Below are 6924 nucleotides of genomic sequence, written 5' to 3'. Positions count from 1 at the left end.
TATAAAAAAAAAATTTTATTAAGAATTAAAAACACAAAACAATAGAATCATTTAAAATGTAATAAAATTGAAAAAAATAGATGAATTTATATTTTAAAAAAACTTTTTTAAAAAAAAAATGTCTACAACACGTTGGGTTCCCAAGCGGTCACCGATATAAGTACTAACCACGCCTGACGTTGCTTGACTTCGGTGATCGGACGAGAACCGGTATTTTCAACGTAGTATGGTCGTAGACAACAAGTGTCGAAAATAGAATTTAATAAAATATTACTATTATTATTATTATTATTATTATTATTATTATTATTATTTTTACTACTACTACTACTACTACTACTACTACTACTACAAACTACTACTACTACTACTACACTACTACTATACTACTACTACTATACTACAACTAACTACTACTACTATTACTTACTACTACTATACTACTACTACTACTACTACTACTACTACTACTACTACTATACTACTACTACTACAAACTACTACTTTTACTGCTATAAAAAAAAACAAAATTTAATTAACAATTAAAAACACAAAAAATAGAATCATTTAAAATGTAAATAAAATTGTAAAATAGATGAATTTATATTTTTTTAAAAACGTTTTTAAAAAAAAGATGTCACAACACGTGGGGTTCCCAAGCGGTCACCAATTTAAGTACTAACCACGCCTGACGTTGCTTGACTTCGGTGATCGGAAAGAGAACCGGTATTTTCAACGTAGTATGGTCGTAGACAACAAGTGTCGAAAATAGAGTTTAATATAATATTACTATTATTGTTGTTATTATTATTATTATTACTACTACTACTACTACTACTACTACTACTACTACTACTACTACTACTACTACTACTACTACTACTACTTCTAATATAAAAGACAAAATTTAAATAACAATTTAAAAAACAAACAAACAAAATTCTTTAAAATGTTATAAAATTGTGAAATAGATAAATTGAAAAAAAAGATGTCTACAACACGTGGGGTTCCCAAGAGGTCACCCATATAAGTACTAACCACGCCTGACGTTGCTTGACTTCGGTGATCGGACGAGAACCGGTATTTTCAACGTAGTATGGTCGTTGACAACAAGTGTCGAAAATAGAATTTAATATAATATTACTATTATTATTATTATTATTATTATTATTACTACTACTACTACTATACTACTACTACTACTACTATACTACTACTACTACTATACTATATACTACTATTACTACTACTACTACTACTACTACTACTACTACTACTACTACTACTACTACTACTACTACTACTACTACTACAACTACTACTTTTACTGCTATAAAAAAAACAAAATTTAATTAACAATTAAAAAACACAAACAAATAGAATCATTTAAAATGTAATAAAATTGTAAAATAGATGAATTTATATTTTTTAAAAACGTTTTAAAAAAAAAAGATGTCTACAACACGTGGGGTTCCCAAGCGGTCACCAATTTAAGTACTAACCACGCCTGACGTTGCTTGACTTCGGTGATCGGAAAGAGAACCGGTATTTTTAACTTAGTATGGTCGTAGACAAGTGTCGAAAATAGAGTTTAATATAATATTACTATTATTATTATTATTACTACTACTACTACTACTACTACTACAACTACTACTTTTACTGCTATAAAAAAACAAAATTTAATTAACAATTAAAAAACACAAACAAATAGAATCATTAAAAATGTAATAAAGTTGTAAAATAGATGAATTTATATTTCTTAAAAACTTTTTTTTTAAAAAGATGTCTACAACACGTGGGGTTCCCAAGCGGTCACCCATCTAAGTACTAACCACGCCTGACGTAGCTTGACTTCGGTGATCGGACGAGAACCGGTATTTTCAACGTAGTATGGTCGTAGACAACAAGTGTCGAAAATAGAATTTAATATAATATTGGTATTATTATTATTATTATTATTACTACTACTACTACTACTACTACTACTACTACTACTACTACTACTACTACTACTATTACTACTTCTACTTTTACTGCTATAAAAAAGAAAATTTAATTAACAATTAAAAAACATAAACAAATAGAATCATTAAAAATGTAATAAAGTTGTAAAATAGATGAATTTATATTTTTTTTAAACTTAAAAAAAAGGATGTCTACAACAAGTGGGGTTCCCAAGCGGTCACCCATATAAGTACTAACCACGCCTGACGTTGCTTGACTTCGGTGATCTGACGAGAACCGGTATTTTCAACGTAGTATGGTCGTAGACAACAAGTGTCGAAAATAGAGTTTAATATAATATTACTATTATTATTGTTATTATTACTACTACTACTACTACTATACTACTACTACTACTACTACTACTACTACTACTACTACTACTACTACTACTACTACTACTACTACTTCTAATATAAAAGACAAAATTTAAATAACAATTTGAAAAAACAAACAAATAAATTTATTAAAATGTTATAAATTGTGAAATAGATAAATTAAAAAAAAAAAGAGTGAATTATATTTTTTAAACGTTTTTAAAAAAGATGTCTAAAAACACGTGGGGTTCCCAAGCGGTCACCAATTAAGTATAACCACGCCTGACGTTGCTTGACTTCGGTGATTGACGAGAACCGGTATTTTCAAGTAGTATGGTCGTAGACAACAAGTGTCGAAATAGAATTTAATATATATTACTATTTATTATTATTATTATACTACTACTATACTACTACTACTTCTACTACTACTACTAATTACTACTACTATACTACTATACTACTATTCTTACTGCTGCTGACTACTACTACTATACTACTACTACTACTACTACTTACTACTACTACTACTAAAACAACTACAAACTTTTACTGCTATAAAAAAAATTAATTAAGAATTAAAAAACAACAAACAAATAGAATCATTTAAAATGTAATAAAATTGTAAAATAGTTTGAATTTATATTTTAAAAAAACTTTTTTAAAAAAAAGATGTCTACAACACGTGGGGTTCCAAGCGGTCACCCCCTTAATTACTAACCAGCCTGACGTAGCTTAAACTTCGGTGATCGGACGAGAACCGGTATTTTAAAACGTTAGTATGGTCGTAGACAACAAGTGTCGAAATAGAATTTAATATAATATTGGTATTATTATTATTATTTTTATTACTACTACTACTCTACTACTATACTATACTACTACTACTATACTATACTACTACTACTACTACTACTATACTACTACTACTATTACTACTTTACTTTTACTGCTATAAAAAAGAAAATTTAATTAACAATTAAAAAACTTTAAAACAAATAGAATCATTAAATTAATAAAGTTGTAAAATAGATGAATTTATATTTTTTTTTAAACTTAAAAAAAAGGATGTCTACAACACGTGGGGTTCCCAAGCGGTCACCCATTTAAGTACTAACCACGCCTGACGTTGCTTGACTTCGGTGATATGACGAGAACCGGTATTTTCAAACGTAGTATGGTCGTAGACAAAAGTGTCGAAAATAGAGTTTATATAATATTACTATTATTATTGTTATTATTACTACTACTACTACTACTACTATTTACTACTACTATACTACTACTACATACTACTCCCTACTACTACTATACTTCAAATATAAAAGACAAATTTAAATAACAATTTGAAAAACAAACAAATAAATTTATTAAAAATGTTTATAAATTGTGAAATAGATAAATTAAAAAAAAAAGATGTCTAAAATTGGGGTTCCCAAGCGTCACCAATTTAAGTACTAACCACGCCTGACGTTGCTTGACTTCGGTGATTGACGAGAACCGGTATTTTCAACGGAGTATGGTCGTAGAAACAAGTGTCGAAATAAAGTTTAATATAATATTATATTATTATTATTATTATTAATATTATTACTATACTTATACTACTACTCTATACTACTATACTACAAATACTACTACTACTATACTACTACTACTACTACTACTACTACTACTACTATTACTACTACTACTATACTACTACTACTATACTACTACTTATACTACTACTACTACTACTATACTACTACTACTTTTACTGCTATAAAAAAAACAATTTTTAAATTTAACAATTAAAAAACACAAACAAATAGAACAAGTACTAACCACGCCTGACGTGCTTGACTTCGGGATCGGACGTGAACCGGTATTTTCAACGTAGTATGGTCGTAGACAACAAGTGTCGAAAATAGAATTTAATATAATATTACTATTATTATTATTACTTACTACACTACTACTACTACTACTACTACAACTACTACTACTACTACTACTACTACTACTACTACTACTACTAACTATGCTACTACTACTACTCTACTACTACTACTTACTACTACTACTACAACAACTACTACTTTTACTGCTATAAAAAAAAAAATTTAATTAACAATTAAAAAACACAAACAAATAGAATAATTTAAAATGTAATAAATTGTAAAATAGATGAATTTATATTTTTAAAAAAACTTTTTAAAAAAAAGATGTCTACAACACGTGGGGTTCCCAAGCGGTCACCCATTTAAGTACTAACCACGCCTGACGTTGCTTGACTTCGGTGATTGACGAGAACCGGTATTTTCAACGTAGTATGGTCGTAGACAACAAGTGTCGAAATAGAATTTAATATAATATTACTATTATTATTATTACTACTACTACTACTACTACTACTACTACTACTACTACTACTACTACTACTACTACTACTACTACTACTACTACTACTACTACTATTACTACTTCTACTTTTACTGCTATAAAAAAGAATATTTAATTAACAATTAAAAAACAAAAACAAATAGAATCATTAAAAATGTTAATAAAGTTGTAAAATAGATAATTTATATTTTTTTTAAAATACACACTGGGGTTCCAAGCGGTCACCCATTTAAGTACAAAACCAAGCCTGACATAGCTTGACTTCGGCGATCATACGTGAACCGTATTTTCACGTATTTGGTCGTAGACAACAAGTGTCGAAAATAGAATTTAATATAATTATTGGTATTATTAATATTATTATTATTATAACTACTACTACTACTACTACTACTACTATACTACTACTACTACTACTACTCACTAACTACTACTACTACTACTACACTACTACTACTATACTACTACTACTACTACTACTATTACTACTTCTACTTTTACTGTTATAAAAAAAAAAATTTAATTAACAATTAAAAACATAAACAAATAGAAATCATAAAAATGTAATAAAGTTGTAAAATAGATGAATTTATATTTTTTTTAAAACGTTTTTTAAAAAAGAGATGTCTACAACACGTGGGGTTCCCAAGCGGTCACCAATTAAGTACTAACCACGCCTGACGTTGCTTGATTCGGTGATTGACGAGAACGGTATTTTCAACGTAGTATGGTCGTAGACAACAATGTCGAAAATAGAATTTAATATAATATTACTATTATTATATTATTACTACTACTACTACTATACTACTACTACACACTACTACTACTACTACTACAACTACTACTACTAATACTACTACTACTACTACTACTACTACAACAAACTACTACTTTTACTGCTATAAAAAAAAAATTAATTAAGAATTAAAAAACCAAAACAAATAGAATCATTTAAAATGTAATAAAATTGTAAAATAGATGAATTTATATTTTAAAAAAACTTTTTAAAAAAAAAGATGTCTACAAACGTGGGGTTCCAAGCGGTCACCCATCTAAGTTACTAACCACGCCTGACTAGCTTGACTTCGGCGATCGGACGTGAACCGGTATTTTCAACGTATATGGTCGTAGACAACAAGTTTCGAAAATAGAATTTAATATAATTTGGTATTATTAATATTATTATTATTACTTACTTACTACTATTACTACTACTACTACTACTACTACTACTCTACTACTACTACTACTACTAACTACTACTACACTATACTACTACTACTACTACTACTACTACTACTATTACTACTTCTACTTTTACTGATATAAAAAAGAAATTTTAAATTAACAATTAAAAAACATAAACAAATAGAATCATTAAAAATGTAATAAAGTTGTAAAATAGATGAATTTTTTTAAAAATTTTTTAAAAAAATTCTACAACAGTGGGGTTCCCAAGCGGTCACCAATTAAGTACTAACCACGCCTGACGTGCTTGACTTCGGGGATGACGTGAACCGGTATTTTCAACGTAGTAGGTCGTAGACAACAAGTGTCGAAATATAGATTTAATATAATATTACATTTATTATTATATATACTATTACTATACTACTACTCTACTACTACTACTACTACTACTACTACTGCTGCTACTACTACTACTATACTACTACTACCTACTACTTACTCTACTACTACAACAACTACTACTTTTACTGCTATAAAAAAAAATTTAATTAAAATTAAAAAACACAAAAAATAGAATCATTTAAAATGTAATAAAATTGTAAAATAGATGAATTTATATTTTTATAAAAACTTTTAAAAAAAAAGATGTCCTACAACACGTGGGGTTCCCAAGCGGTCACCCATCTAAGTACTAACCACGCTGACGTTGCTTGACTTCGGTGATCGACGAGAACCGGTATTTTCAACGTAGTATGGTCGTAGACAACAAGTGTCGAAAATAAGATTTAATATAATATTACTATTATTGTTGTTTATTATTATTATTACTATACTACTACTACTACTACTACTACTACTACTACTACTACTACTACTATACTTCTAATATAAAAGACAAAATTTAAATAACAATTTAAAAAACAAACAAACAAAATTCTTTAAAATGTTATAAAATTGTGAAATATATAAATTAAAAAAAAAAGATGTTACAACACGTGGGTTCCAAGTCCCAAATTAAGTA

At 27.9% G+C, this 6924-nt stretch overlaps 4 non-coding genes and 5 pseudogenes across 4 annotated transcripts; all 9 read right to left on the bottom strand.

Moving 5' to 3' along the window:
• Positions 1-119: 119 nt before the first annotated feature.
• On the bottom strand, positions 120-238 carry LOC144961822 (5S ribosomal RNA; annotated as a pseudogene).
• A 397-nt stretch (positions 239-635) lies between these two features.
• LOC144961818 (5S ribosomal RNA) lies at positions 636-754 on the bottom strand (annotated as a pseudogene).
• A 235-nt stretch (positions 755-989) lies between these two features.
• LOC144961819 (5S ribosomal RNA) lies at positions 990-1108 on the bottom strand. Its single transcript, XR_013643287.1, has one exon. It is a non-coding gene; the product is annotated as a 5S ribosomal RNA (ribosomal RNA).
• Positions 1109-1453: 345 nt separating this feature from the next.
• LOC144961816 (5S ribosomal RNA) lies at positions 1454-1573 on the bottom strand (annotated as a pseudogene).
• A 213-nt stretch (positions 1574-1786) lies between these two features.
• LOC144961814 (5S ribosomal RNA) lies at positions 1787-1905 on the bottom strand. The gene has a single exon (XR_013643286.1). It is a non-coding gene; the product is annotated as a 5S ribosomal RNA (ribosomal RNA).
• A 251-nt stretch (positions 1906-2156) lies between these two features.
• LOC144961820 (5S ribosomal RNA) lies at positions 2157-2275 on the bottom strand. Its single transcript, XR_013643288.1, has one exon. It is a non-coding gene; the product is annotated as a 5S ribosomal RNA (ribosomal RNA).
• Positions 2276-3393: 1118 nt separating this feature from the next.
• Positions 3394-3513, bottom strand: LOC144961815 (5S ribosomal RNA; annotated as a pseudogene).
• A 1019-nt stretch (positions 3514-4532) lies between these two features.
• LOC144961821 (5S ribosomal RNA) lies at positions 4533-4650 on the bottom strand. The gene has a single exon (XR_013643289.1). It is a non-coding gene; the product is annotated as a 5S ribosomal RNA (ribosomal RNA).
• Positions 4651-6550: 1900 nt separating this feature from the next.
• LOC144961817 (5S ribosomal RNA) lies at positions 6551-6667 on the bottom strand (annotated as a pseudogene).
• Positions 6668-6924: the final 257 nt, after the last annotated feature.

The sequence above is a fragment of the Berghia stephanieae genome, unplaced genomic scaffold (assembly GCF_034508935.2).
Source record: "Berghia stephanieae isolate SIO BIC M18660-M18661 unplaced genomic scaffold, UCSD_Bste_1.3 scaffold4235, whole genome shotgun sequence".
NCBI classification, from domain to species: domain Eukaryota; kingdom Metazoa; phylum Mollusca; class Gastropoda; order Nudibranchia; family Aeolidiidae; genus Berghia; species Berghia stephanieae.
The sequence above is the reverse complement of the archived record's forward strand: the minus strand, read 5'-3'. Positions and strand labels throughout refer to the sequence as shown.